The 15566-nt window shown below is 37.4% G+C and overlaps 1 long non-coding RNA gene across 1 annotated transcript; it reads right to left on the reverse strand.

Annotated features, from left to right (window-relative positions):
• Nucleotides 1-12847: 12847 nt before the first annotated feature.
• LOC127661890 (uncharacterized) lies at nt 12848-15225 on the reverse strand. The gene is made up of 3 exons (XR_007972805.1): nt 13939-15225; nt 13309-13454; nt 12848-13202 (listed from the first exon to the last, which is right to left on the reverse strand). It is a non-coding gene; the product is annotated as an uncharacterized LOC127661890 (long non-coding RNA).
• Nucleotides 15226-15566: the final 341 nt, after the last annotated feature.

Here is a 15566-nt window from a genome sequence, read left to right on the forward strand (position 1 = left end):
CCATTAACCAACTTCATAAAGTTTTGTGCTCCTTGCCACAGTCACCTTCGGCTTGCTCACTGGGGCTCTAAATACAAATCTTACTTAATTATAAAATGTTTATACAAAATTTACAACTATATTTAATTAAACAACACAATAATCACTCTTAGACTTTGTAGATATTACAGTTTCATTTTTGTTACTGCATGCTTTTCTGTAAAACTGCTTTGAAAGAATGTGTGTTGTGAAAAGTGCTTTACAAATAAAAATTACTTGACTTGAAAAAAAGTCAGCTCAAGTACATGCTGTCATTAAAGCAAAAGGGGGACATACCAAATACTAATAAAATTCGGAAATGTATGTACATATTTAAATTAGCCTTTTAACTTAAGATGTCACATTTTGTTAATAATATATGTGTAATGAAATAAAGAAACTGCATTAAATAAATGCAGAATTCCACTGAACATTCACATAAACTGCATTTCTACCTGTGAGAAAGAGTCTTTGCAGAAAACCTGTGAATTGTGTAATTTCAGCAAGCACCACTAGGGGAGATCTAATCACACATGAAAAGACTTCAAGCAGACCAGAGAAGAGGCAGACTTATGGAAACGTTTTCATATGAGCTATTTTATTTTATAACTAAATTAAGCCAAGCAAAATTAGCTAAGAAAATTAGCTTGCATTGTCAAATCTAAATGTGCAGCTTTTATCCTGCAATCATGCAGGAACTACACATTTTCATATAAAAATCACATTGAAATACATTGTATACAATACACATTGAGCATAGACTTGTGTTTGTATTCAACAATGCAATGCAGTACTGTATCTTTTAATCTTGGATTTTGTTTTCTACACCTCATATGCCCAAATTTGATTTTGTTGCCAGGGAGATGCTCTAATTTGGCCCTCAGTAAATATTGTGGTTTGCATAACAGGTGCCTTTTCTTTTTTCTGCATGTGTACGTTTGCATGTGTGGTGAAGACGTGCATGTGTGAATGCATGAAACAGGCCACTGTTGTGGTGCATTTGGTGCCTTTGGGTTTTCAAAGAGTCCATAAATATGCAAATGTTCAGTGGGAGAACATGAGGACCATGTGGTTCCCCTCGCCACACACACCCAGGGGACATGTGGATTTGTTTATCACCTTCTGTAAAGGTGTGAGATGCTTTGTTTTCGTTTTCTTCTTTCTATTCTTTCACGATCAATGTAATTTTCCTCCAACCTTGTCTTCTCTACTTCTCTTACACGTGTGCACTTACAAACTGTTTTCCTCTTTTGCTGTCTTCGTTTATCAAAACAAGCTGAAAACACTGATAACACATGCACATATTCACATAAACAATGCTGCTTTAAATTGTCACTCACTTGAACACATTGTCTGTTTTTGCATCGTGAGCATTCAGCGAACTGCCACTAGCCCTGACCTTTTAGTTTCCACTGCAGACAGCATAAACAGGGTGTTTTGCGCTAACCACTTCTGGGCTCAGATTTATCTGTTATTCAAGTCATTTAAAATCTTACATCAGGTAGGAGTGGGCAGGAGAATACTACATAACATTGTAAGATTAAATAATTAATTCTGATCAGATCAGATTTGAAGATGCATTTGATGAAAATAACAGTGAAATGGTTTTGCTTCAGGGCCCAGATTTTGTGAAGACCCAGCATAGAAACAACATTGTTTATGGTTCAAAAGGTTAAAAATAAAAATATTTTTATTTATTATTATTTACATTAAATGCAATGCTTTTGGCTTTTCCTCAACATTGACTAAATGAATATAAAAAACTAATTAAGTAAAATTATATATATATATATATATATATATATATATATATATATATATATATATATATATATATATATATATATATATATATTTATGGAATGTCAAACCTTTTGTCTACACCTCTTAGGTTTGGTTCAATTCTGACCCGGGGGAAAATAATGCTGGTTTTTAATGCAGCTTTATTTAACAAATAAATCCAATTAGAAAAACCTACATACACATTCAGTAAGACACTGAATAATTGTGATATTACAAGTGATCTTAATATAGTAGGCTAACATATTGCCATTGATAACTGCAGGTAAATCAACGTGTTATTATATAATACTAGGCTATGTATTTAAAAAAAAACATCCTCTCCATTAGCATTAGTATGTTCCACTTCAACATGTCTGACGAGGACACTATCACACACATCTTGACAGATATTTCGGTGTCTCCATCAATGATGAATGAGATGTACTGAGCTGACGATATTGTAACTGCTGTGTTCTCGCGGATGGTATCTGCTATCACGCCGATGATTCTGGCATATGACATTTGCGTATGTCATGTTGATCTCAATGCCGTTCATGAGCTGCAACATGGGTTTACATTTTGTGAATGTGAGCTCTTCTTTGGCGATGGTGTAGGTGGTGAGTTTTTTCAATTGAGCGGAAGGTCAATCAACTCACAGCAGGCACATAGTGCAGTAATTAGCAAACGTTTTGTAGAGAAATTAATATAGGTCGCAACACAAAAATTATTTGCACTCACACAAATGCTCCCAAGTATATTTTGGGGTCGCAGAGATACAATTTTGGGAGCATATGTGACCAAAATGGTAAAAATTGCGAGCCTTGTACCCTTGTCAAATTTATGCAAATTAGCGCATTTTAATTAGTTAACATCTAATTTGCCTTAAATAGTTTTTTCATAAGTAACATGTTTCCCATATTTTAATCGTGGACCACTGGATCATAACAAAGATAACAGACTAGTTGCTGCAAGAGCTTTCATGTTTTGCTGTGAAACCCACACTGCTGGTGTGAAAATGTTGATCAGAGTTATCGCTGCATCTTTGCTAGTGTGCATTGGTGTCTTTCCATATGGTTCCTGAGTCACAAGACCTGAGAGAAACTGTCACTTACTGCCCTTGTGTGGGATGACCTTAGATGCCTTTAGGTCAGCACATATGGCTTTCAACTTAAGGTGGATAGTAACTCCCCTCACCCCTGGATCTCACTCAGGGAGTATAAGGTCTAAACAGTACACATGAGTTAAAGCCCTGGGTGTCAGGCCTGTGTATGGATGGAGGCTTGTCCACTTGACCTGATTTTGCACACTAGCCTTTGTGTCCAACTTTGTTCCTTGAAGATTCTTCCTAAGCCTTGCATGGATTGTAGTGTTATTCTCCATCGTATCCGTCTTATGTGTACTCTTATACCGTTTCCTTAATTGCCATGACACGATACGTTTCCACAAACAAGTAATTTGTTTGCCCATACTGAAAGCAAACATACTGCAAGATGCCACACAATCACAGCCAACCAGAATATGTTTGATGTTTAATATTAAGCTATGTGGAACGGGATTTTGGAACAAAGATATTTCAGTCTGGTTAAGGATACTTAGTGCGATGTAGCAGAAATAGTAACCAAGCGCTGAAAAAATGTCCGGTCAACCGCCTCTTTACGCAATCTTTGTCGTTTAGGACAAAAACTCAAACAGAAGAGATAGGTTTTATCATAAAGCTTTTATCGCTTGTCACTTTATTGCTTCACATCTGGTTAGAACATGGTGTAACTCTAACATGGACTTGTTTTTATATAGCTTGTTATGTATTGTGCGTGGTCACAAATTTCCAGAAATATCTCACTTCTTTGCTGAATGATTTGTATGATCTTTGTCTCTCTTAGAGAGCATCTTTCACTTAGTGTTGGCACCGGTTGATGTATGTTGCCCAGTGTCATGACCTCTACTGCCCTATCACCCCTCAGTGTTGACCATCAGACAGAACTCCAGGTAGTGCTCCCTCCTCATGCAGCATGGGGCTCCAGCAGAGCCCAGTCACTGTTATCTTAAATATTTGGTTACAGCTTCAGCCCCAAGGGGGTCTTTAACAGGCCTGAGGATCACGACCTTGGCTGTAAAGAGCTACTAGGCAAAGGCTGTCCACTTTTTCTTATTACTTTTGGCCCAAGACCAATGTTTTGGAACATAAAGATTTCTGACCAGATGACATGGAATCATTGGAAATTAAGTGGTGAATATTGAAGTTTCTACAGAGTTCTACATTCCTTCCCCAATTGAAGATCAGCCATTTTTTTCTCCTTTTGTTTCAGAAGAGCTTACCAGAACACTGTTAAAAATATGACAAGCTTTGTAAAGGTCTTCCAAAGGTTATACAATTATATTTAAGGGATATTGTCATTCAACTACACACAGTAATAAAATGTAACTGTTCTGTTGTTAATTTGTCCTGTTTTCGTGTTTTTGTTCATGAATTTATTTTGTGTTAGTCATGTCTTGTTGAAATTCTGTCTTAGATCCTTACCATGAATTTGTTAACATTCCCCTTATTTTTAGTTTTTTCATCAGTTTATTAGTCTTGTCTTTTGGTTGTTTCCAGTTGATTCATCTTGTTATCTTGTTTGCCTCTATGCATATACTGTATAGCCCTCTTTTGGTATATAGTCTCTTTTGGTGTGTTGGTTGTTTCCATATTATTTGACATCTTTTTTGGAGATATTTTATTTTACTGTCATAGTCAAGTTTTAGTTTAGTCCTACATTCTTTTGTTTAATGGGAGTGGCTACCAATTAATGGACTACAGCTGAGATCTGCAACATGCACCCACTCAGTGGGTGTATTCAGTGATACAACCACTGAGAATCATGTTGAAAGAGCCCTAATAATTGATGATTCTATTGTACGTAATGAGGAAATAGAAACTCTAGCCATTGGTAAATAGCCAGAGTGTCTATCATCAGATCAAATTTACAAGTGCTGGATAATGCTAAACGTAGTTTTACAATTCTAAAATTGTTATTGTCTCAATTGTCCATGTCGGCACTAATGATCACTTGAGATAATGTTAAAGAGGTGTGTGAACTTTCAAAAATGATGTTAGACACTGTAATATGCTCTGGCCCCCTACTTGCTCGTCGTGGTGACAAGGTTTATAGTAGATTAGTGTCACTGAATGGCTGGATGTCTGAGTGGTGTCTGGAAAATAGCATGTGATTTATAGACAATTGGTGGAGATTTCTGGGTAGACCTGACCTGAAGGTGGAGCTCACCTCTCTAGTAATTTGGCTCATCATCTTAATAATGATAACATTTGACTAACTGGGGACCATGTTAGGAAGCAGACAAACTGGTTAATCCGAACATCTGCTAGCTGCCTTAAGATGTCACACAGGTCACATAAACTACAAAACATGGAGACTGTATCACCTAGATATCACATAGAGACAGAGTCTTTACCCCGAACTACCAAACACAAAACTCTCTCAAAATCAAAATTTTACCCTTAAAATTTTAGAAAAAATTGGATTAAGGTCAAACTTGAACAAAACAAAACAAATGAAATATATACATTATATGAAGGAAGGGATACTAAACATTAGATCTCTTTCAACCAAAGTACTAATTGTAAATTAAATTATTACAGATCATTGTTTGAATGTGCTCTGTTTGACTGAAACCTGGCTTAAACTGGATGAATATATTAGTTTAAATGAATTTACTCCCCCAAGTTATTGTTATAAACATGAGCCTCTTCTGAAGGGTCAAGGATGAGGTGTTGCTACAATTTACAGTATAGTTTTTGGTGTTACACAGAGGATATGATATAAATGTAAGTCTTTTGAACTAATAATGCTTAATGTGACACCGTCAGATATAAATAAAAAACTCATATTTCATATGTCATACTCACATGTCATATTTTACACTTGCTACACTATATAGATCACCCTGGCCTTATTCTGATTTCCTTTGTGAATTTGCCAATTTTATATCAGATATTGTAGTTACAGTAGATAGAGCTTTAATTATTGGTGACTTCAAAATTCCCATAGATAATGAAAATGACACATTGGGATTATTGGAGTCTACTCTATTGGAGTCAGACAAAATGTGACAGGACAACTTAACACCATATGGTAGATTTAATTCTGTTATATGGAGTTGCTGTTGATGCTATAGAAATTCTACAGCAAAGCGATGACATCTCAGATCATTACCTCATCTCTTGTATGCTGCGATCAGCTAATGTTACTCAATCACAACCCCTCCCCCCCTCGGAACTGCTCGGAAAATGGAGCGCAAGTGGAAGAATACAAAATTAGAGGTATTTTGCAGTGCATGAAGTATAGTGTCAGTAGCTACAGACAGGCACTAAAAGCTGCCAGGTCAGCATAATTTAGCAAACTCATAGAAAACAACCACAACAAACCTAGGGGTTTATTCAGTACTGTGGCTAAATTGATTAGGAATAAATCCTCAACTGAACCAGATATTCTGTCGCAGCACAAGAGTAATGACTTCATGAATTTCTTTCTGCTAAAATTTAAATAATCAGAATTGGAATTGGAATTATGTAATTTATTTTTCACAGTACCTCAGAAAACAGTGTCTCATAATTTTCCTGTCATGCAACTTCAATCCTTCGCTGTCACAGGTCATGAAGAGCTAACAAAATGTATTGAAATATTAAAAGCCACATGTATGTTTGATCCAATACCTCAACTCAACTCAACTCAACTCAACTCAATTTTATTTATAGAGCACTTTCAAAAACCACACTGGGTACCAAAGTGCTGTACATGGAGTTACAAAAAATAAATAAAATCACATAAATACAGCTTAAGAATGCAAAAAACATTTAAAACCAATAAAACAAGAATAAGATAAAATTGATCTAGTAAAATTTATAATGTAATTAATTAAAAGCTAGGGAAAATAAATACATTTTTAAGGCCCCCTGGAAAGAGAATAGAGACGGAGATGATTTTATGACCAATGGAAGCTCATTCCAAAGTCTAGGGGCTGCCACCGCAAAAGCTCTATCACCTTTAGTTTTTAGACGAGATCGAGGAACTGACAGACACAGCTGATCACCAGAGCAGAGAGACCTTGAAGGTTGATACAAACATATTAAAGCAGAGATGTAATCAAGTGCAAGACCATGAAGAGCCTTAAATACATACATCAACACTTTGTACTTGATTCTGTATTGGATCGGTAACCAATGTAGTGAAATCAAAACTGGGGTGATATGGTCTCTTTACCTGGTTCCAGTTAAAAGCCTAGCAGCTGAAGTTTGGACCAGCTGCAGGCGAGAGAGAGAGGCCTGACTCACACCCAGATAAAAATCATTACAATAGTCCAATCGAGAAGACACAAATGCATGCACAACCTTCTCCAAATCATCAAAAGAAAGGATGGACTTCAACTTTGCTATAGTTCTAAGATGGAAAAAACTATTTTTAACAACAGCATTTATTTGTCGATCAAACTTGAGCTCAGAGTCAAATATAACACCCAGGTTTTTTACATAGGGACGTTTTTTCCCTGGAAGCAGTGAAAAATGTCTTTCTAAATTTACCTCACATCCCCTTTGACCAAAAACAATAAACTCTGACTTATCCTCATTTAATTGAAGAAAGTTGTTTGCCAGCCAACACTTCACATCAGCCATGCATTTATGCAGAGACTCAAAATACCAACTAAGCTCTAAAAATAATTATTCACTGTAATCTCAGAACCTCTTATTATTATCATTATTAACTCCTTGCTATCCTTTGGACATGTCCCAAGAAACATTAAAATGGCAGTTATCAAGCAACAGCTGATCCTGGAGAACAAGCTAATTATAGACCAATTTCAAATCTCCCGTTTATGTTGAAAATACTAGAAAATGAAGTATCCTCCAAACTATGTTAATTTATGCAGAGAAATAGTATACATTAACAATTTCAGTCAGGATTTAGTCCCCAGCACAGTACATAGACTGCACTTATTAGAGTTACAAATTACTTGCTCTTATCATCTGATCACGGCTGCATTTCACTTCTAGTGCTTTTAGATCTTAGTGCTGCATTCGACATGATAGATCACCGCATTCTCTTGAATAGGCTAGAGAAATGTGTTGGAATTTGTGGAGTTGCATTAGGATGGTTAAGGTCCTATTTAGCAGACCGCTATCATTTTGTCTGTGTAAATGAGGAATTGTCAAACCAAACAAAAGTAAAGTATGGAGTGGCACAGGGATCAGTTTTAGGACCTCTGATTTTCTCCTTGTATAAGCTTCCCCTGGGAGAGCTTATCAGGAATTGTGGTTTCCACTGTTATGTCAACAATATCCAATTTTATATTTCTTTAAAACCTGACGAAATTTCACAATTCTCCAAATTAGCGGAGTGTATCAATTAAATAAAATATATGATGGCCCGAAATTTCCTTCTACTCAATTCCAACAAAACAGAGGTACTAATTATTGGATCAAAAACCTCTAAAAACAAGGCACTAAAATATAATTTGACTCTCTATGTATGTACTGTTATTTCATCTTAAACAGCAAAAAACGTAGGTGTTATATTTGATTCTATCTGTCCCTTGAAAATATAATTACTGATGTTTGTAGAACAGCATTCTTTCATCTATGAAATATAGCTAAATTGCGACACACGCCTGCTGTTGTTGATACCGAAAAACTAGTTCATGTGTTCATAACCTCAAGACATGTTTATTGTAATGCATTACTGGGAGGATGCCCAGCAATATCAATAAATAAACTTCAATTGGTTCACTAGAATCCATAAATATGATCATATTAGCCCCATTTAATCATCGTTATATTGCTGCCTATTACATTTTGTATACATTTTAAAATTCTGTTAACTACATACAAAGCTTTGAATGGTCTAGCTCCTCAGTACTTAAATGACCTTCTACCATGCTATATACCATCACGTTCATTATGATCACAAAATTCTGGCCTCTTAATAGTTCCTAGAATATCAAAACCCACAAAAGGAGGTAGATCATTTTCATATTTGGCTCCTAAACTTTGGAATTATCTCCCTAACACTCTTCAAGATGCAGACACTTACTCAGTTTATGTCTAGACTAAAGACTATCTATTTAGCCATTCATACACCTAATGTATCCTACAACTCACATTTAGGCTGCTTTAGTTAGGTCTGCCAGAACCAGAAACCAGAAAAATTGATCATGATCTATAACTCAGCAATAAATTGAATGGCATCTATGCTAATATTATTCTATTTGTTTCCCTGTCTCAACCTCGGGACTCCTATCCTGAGGTCACCAGAATCATCTGGATCTAGCTCCATTCCTGCTTTGTGTTGGACTCCACTGCTATATATCTCTTAGTGATGACGGCTAATAGCAGCCGATGCCAGCCAAACATCACTTCAGTCTATTAAGATGGACTTCAGAGGATGAACTGATGCCTTCTCCAGCCATAGGCATGGGATACATCATATGCCATTTCCTGAAACTTGGACTTAGTATAGACCTCACAGAAATTTCCAGCCGGTTGAACTGTGATTCACCTAACTGATCTCTGCCTGCATCACATCGGTCGAATGACAGACTACACTCTTGAAACGGAATACATAGAGTATCAATTAATTGGCAACAAAACCCTTCATCAGTCAACTAACAAGGACAATGCATCTTTGTGAACTTCTGCAGTTCATCCAGGATGGACTTCAAAGACATTAGTTGCTACTTTTACAATTCATACAAAATCTTTGTTGAAACACTGACCCTTAGCACTTATTTAGTTTAATCATTTTAAACCATGACTTGCACTATACATTAGTAATATTGGCATTATATTCATGATGTTAGCCAGAGGGGAACTGGCCCCCACATTGTGCCTGGTTTCTCCCAAGGTTATTTTTCTCCATTAACCAGCATCTTATGGAGACTTGTGTTCCTTACCACAGCCGCCTTTGTCTTCTCTCTGGGTTTCCAAATACAATTATTATTTAATTACTTATTTTTAAGCACAATTCACAATTGTATTTTATCACACTACACAATGATGACCCTTAAGACATTATAGATATTGCAGTTTCATTTTCTGTTCAGCTGCTTTGACATTATGTGTGTTGTGAAAGGCGCTATACAAATAAAAATGACTTGACTTGACATGATCAGGGCTTTTTTATAGATCATGAAGGGAAGTTACAAGCCGCTTGCACCCATCATGATATAATAGTGGGAGGAGAATTTAATCTTTTGATGGACTCAGTCCTTGATCATAGTGAAGCAAAAGAGTTCAAGCCCCCAAGAGCAACATTGACCCTTCACAGGATGTGTAAAAATCTTGGTCTTACAGATATTTGGAGACTTTTGAACCCATCTGTTAGAGACTATACATTTTTTTCATCATTGATTTATTATTTTTTTTATCTAAGTCCCTCATTTCATCTGTTGTGGATTGCTCAATTGTAAACATCTTAGTCTCAGGTCAGGCCCTGGTAAGTTTACAGAGAAAAATTAATCATATAGTTGACGATTTACTGTGTACCTTTTGCAAAATCTCGAATTACAACGAATGTTAAAGGCTGAAATCAATGTGTATATGGAGACCAACTGGTCTTCAGTGTCCTCTGTTGGCATGGCTTGGGAGGCACTTAAAGTGGTTCTTAGGGGTCAGATCATACAATATGCCTCATGCATCAAAAAGTCAAAATCAAGAGAACTCATGGAGTTGGAAGGGAATATTGAAAGTTCCCAGGCAGAGCTGAAGCGCTGAATGTCCTTTGATGGCCCCTGAGAATTGACCCGATTGAAATACAGATATAATACTATCTTGTTGCGGAAGGTGGAGTTTTGGCTATTCACGGCAAGACAGTCATACTTTGAGTCTGGGAACAAAGCAGGGAAGCTTTTGGCTAGATATATAAAGCAGAGAGAGTCTTTTTCTACCATTCCCTCAGTGAAATCTGCTAGTGGTGAAATTTGTACCTCGGCCATTGATATTAATAATGCTTTTTAAGATTTCTATCTTGATTTTTATAATTCCATATCTTTGTCTACTTATGAAGATATTAGAACATTTTTGGAACCATTAGAACTCCCTAAACTGATGACTGAGCAAAAAAATTATCTTGATTCTAAGATAATCTTGGAGGAGCTTGGCAATGTAATTAAGGCCTTTCATACAGACAAGGCTCCATGGCCAGATGACTTTGTCGCTGAATTTTTTAGATCTTATGCTACAGAATTGGCCCCACTTTTGCTAGAAGTTTATACGGAATCATTAAAGAATGCAAAGCTTCCGCCAATTGTGACACAAGCCCAGATTAGTCTGATACTTAAAGAGGACAAAGATCCAAGTGTGTGTAAGAGTTACCTTCCAATTTCCCTGATCCAGCTAGATTTTAAAATATTGTAAAAAATTCTGGCTAACCAATTAAGTAAAGTTATGACATCTCTTATACATATAGATCAGGTGGGGTTTATTCGGGGCCAAAGCACTTCTGACAACATTAGGTGTTTCATCAATATCATGTGGTCAGTGGCGAATGATCAGACTCTGGTCGCTGCCATCTCACTTGATGCCGAAAAAGCTTTTGATAAGGTAGAATGGGATTATCGTTTTATCTAAGATTTTGGAAATAAATGGGTTCAGGAATACTTTTATTGGATAGATTAAGTTACTTTATAGACATCTGGTAGCAGCGGTACAAACAAATTGCTTAATTTTAGATTATTTTACTCTGGATAGGGACACCCGGCAGGGTTGCCCTCTTTCACCATTAGAAGACAATTTTCCAGGGGTGGTGTTGGGAGGTATGGTGCATAAGCGTTTGCTTCACGCATATTTTATTGTATTATTCGTCTCCAACACCACTTGAACTATGCATTCCCTCCACAGAATTATTCATTCCTTTTCTAAGTTCTCAGGATACAGAGTTATTTGTCTAAATCGCCTTCCAGTTGCCCAAACAGAGCATTATTGAGATAATAAGTGTTTGGACATTTTATTCCCAGCAAATTTTAACCCCTTAATAAAATGATTTTTGAGCGATGTGGGCATTTAGGCTTCTTTATATGTATCTATGAATACAATACAAAAAATGTATTGTATTCCAAAATGTAACTACCTGCTACAATCTCTCACTGTAGATGTCCCCCTCTCTTATTTCAAGCAATTTGATAGAATAGCAAAGTCCTTCATTTGGAATGGTAAGCATCCCAGATTCCATTTCAATAAATTACATAGGCTGATTGACAAAGGTTGGCTAGGACTACCCAACATTTTGTTTTATTCCGCCTGAGAGAGCCCCTCCCTGGTTTTGTATTGAACAGGATGTTATTGCCCCTATTTCGCAATTTCAAAGCCTCTCTATTAAACTAACTGGAGAAGTTAAGTTCATCATAATGTGCCTCATTTATGGATGGCAAGTCAAATTTGTTCACCCTTAACAATCTGTTAAACATTTCCACTTCAAGGACAAGGTGGACATGCAAACTCGTGTACAATATTTTGATATATGTCATGAGATAAAATCACTCAGATCATGATGTAAGGTTTTGGTAATACTGCTCACCCCTAATCTCTAAAATCTCAAAATAAAATGCAACAAAACCCCATTCCTGAAATATCTATACTGACATACAGTTGCAATTGTAATTGCAATTTTTTGTGAGAAGAAAGAGACCATGGAGAGATATAAAAGACATCAATGTAGCACAACACGCATTTTGAATTACAATATGTTGGTATTAAGTGTATTCTAACTGAAGTCAATAGGGATGCTGCAGAGCTGAGACGTAGTCCAGTGTACCTCCAGGAAGAAACATATTACAACTTTCACTTATACTAGTCAAGTACCAGCATTCCAAACCATAAAATCATCTTAAGGGAGTGTAACAGATCAAGGACGTGCAAGAAGGAGGTGTGAACCAGCTGAACAGTCAATGTAAAGTTTAATAAAGACATTTAAAAGAAAATCTTTAAAGAAATTGAACTTAAAAAACCATCAACAATCACAGACAGACATGCAACATCGCCATGTGCATCTCTCTATCTCGAACTAACTAGACTTTATCCCCCTTCAGGGCCTGCTGTGTGTCCTCATGGACCGGCCCCACTCTCCTGCTTGTCACACTCCTCTATCGCCCGACTCAGTCTGGGGGAATCCCCGGCATGACGGTCTCCCCTCCCTTTCTGGAGGGGGGTTGCATTGCCCTTCCTGCTGTTGCCTGGTCCTCAACCGCTCCTCCGCCCTCAGGCTGACGCCAGCTTGATCCTCCCCAGGTGGACAGCAGTGAGTCCTCTGGCACCTGGCAGATGGAACCGCTCCTCCTCTTCTCGGCAGACGGCCTCGGTTCCGTGAGTGAGGACTCCGCGACAGCGCATCCCTCCTTCTTCCTGGGTTTTGGTACCACTGTAAGAGTTCAAGGACAGTAAAGTAGGAGGTGGCAACCAGCTAAACAGTCAATGTAAAGTTTAATCAGAAACTTATCTTAAAACAAACATTAACGCAGACACACATGCAACACGGCCACTTGCGTCTCTCAAACTGGTGCCTCTGGCTAGTCTTTATCCCCCTCCTGGCTGATTAGCCAGATTCAGGGCTTGCCGTGTGTCCTCATGGCCCAGCCCCACCCTCTTCCTCGTCACAGGGAGGTCAACTTTTCTAAATGTTGAAAGAAATTATAATTTTATCACATTTATGATATATTATTTTTGTCACGTGTGACATTTCAAATGCAGTGTTTATTCAGTATATATTTGTGCAACTTGCACGTCTATTAAATGTTCTCACTTTCTAGGATCAACCTGTAATATGACCTGGCCATTAATCAAAGTGACAGTGTGAAGATTCAACTCTCTCACAGAGAAAGGTACATCATCTTCCAAACTCTTGCGTTCTTGTATCCTCAGCCTCCGCTTGTCAGAGACAATACAGAGGCAATAATTGATGGCTGATTTGAGACAGACTTTGGCACCATGTGAGAATCATACCTGTCAAATTGTATCTGTGAAGCTGCCACTTGATATAATGGACTGAAATTGCTTGGGGAACATCACATGTACTGTAGTTTCAGATCTCAGGACTGATGTTCACAGTCCTTCAAAACAGAAAATTAATAATTTTACTACAAAAGGAACTGGCCCACCTTTTGGCTACTGTAGGTTCAATGGGTGATGGTCCAATTATCTTCAGGGGTTCACTGTTCTGTAAAATGTGATTGATATCCTTGTCTGTAATTATTGTCATTTCAGAGGCCCAAATCAAGTTTCCACAGTTGTCTTTATCTCTTGACAGTATCTGTTTAAATCCCTAGAGAAGAGAAAATCACAATTAGCAGCTCTTTGCATATATAATTTAACAAGATTCACTTCCTTTTACTAAAGAGGATGTAGCTACTGAAATGTATGACCTTCTGCTATGATTTGGCTATATTATCTCTCATCTATTCAAATCACACATGCGGTTTGTTCAACTAGGTTTCAAAGTATTTCCTTAGGAAGGCTTATCTATGTAAACAACATGATCACACAGAAATTATGCACATTTCTTCCGAATGTTCCAGTACTCTGACATCTGCCTCATTTTGCAAAGTTATTGACAAGCGCCATCTCTCATCAGACACTTTTTTTGCATCAGTTCAAGTGTGTTTACATTTTCCTGTGGTGTGACTGATAGAGTGTTTCATCAGCTGCGTGTGAGACCAAGGTTCTCATGCTGTGTTGAAGCCAGGAAGTAATTTGTGAAAATTATTTGGAGGTTCCATTTTCCCTTTAATATGACATTTTTACATCTTGCTGTACAACTGGAATCTGGAGCTCACACATGCACTTAGGTAAAAAAAAAAAAAAAAAAAGTACTTCCTGCTTGAGCCACTGGGGGCAGTGGTTTACATTTCGGTAAGCACAGTTCACAGTGAGATCAGTCTGGTGTAAACAAGCTCATCTCTCACAAAAAATACTGTGGCGGAACCAGAGTGCAGTAATGACAATAGATGGCAGCTCTATCTTATGGTAAACAGATGGTATATGGTTTTATACTATGACATTTAATGATTACTATATTTGCATACCAAGGTATTTACATGGGACTCTAAGGTGCCTACAAATATATCATGGTACTTGTCCAAAACATAACATGCATTTGATGGTACCATGGCAAAATATACATGGTAGTACTGTGGTACTTTTAGGAACTTGTTTAATGATGTGACCTTATATTCTTCAGTTTAGCCTTTCTTACTTACTCTTGAGGGACTGTTCCCACATGATGTGCACTTGCATTGTTAATTAATTAATAATTTAATCTACATAATAAGCTCTTGCGGTTTCCCAATATCGTACTATGCCGTATATCAAGCTGATGTTGTAGGAGGAATGTTACCGTAACTGTAAATATAATGACTAATCTCAGACAATCTCATAAATATACTAGTCCTGATGTAGCCTAACACACCCCAGCCCCACCACCCTTACTCTCAGCCCTGACCTCAAGGACAGCTTGTCTATTGTCTGAGGTTTCAGCCATGACCCGGCACTCAGCATGAGGAAGGCCGCTTGTCTATTTATAATCCTCCATTTCCTCCATCAGCATTGTGGCTGTACACCTCTCCCTATGTCCCCATTTCCTCTTACATTCACTGCTGTTTCCTCCACTTCCTGTTTGTGAGATTGCCCATCCCAGTGTAGGCCCAGCACTCCTCTGGGAGTTGTGAAGTCGGTTGTTGGGGTAATTACTGCAAATTGTGAATGAGATCGGGGCAATGCTGGTGTTTGT

This window comes from Xyrauchen texanus, chromosome 21 (assembly GCF_025860055.1).
Source record: "Xyrauchen texanus isolate HMW12.3.18 chromosome 21, RBS_HiC_50CHRs, whole genome shotgun sequence".
Taxonomy (NCBI): Eukaryota; Metazoa; Chordata; class Actinopteri; order Cypriniformes; family Catostomidae; genus Xyrauchen; species Xyrauchen texanus.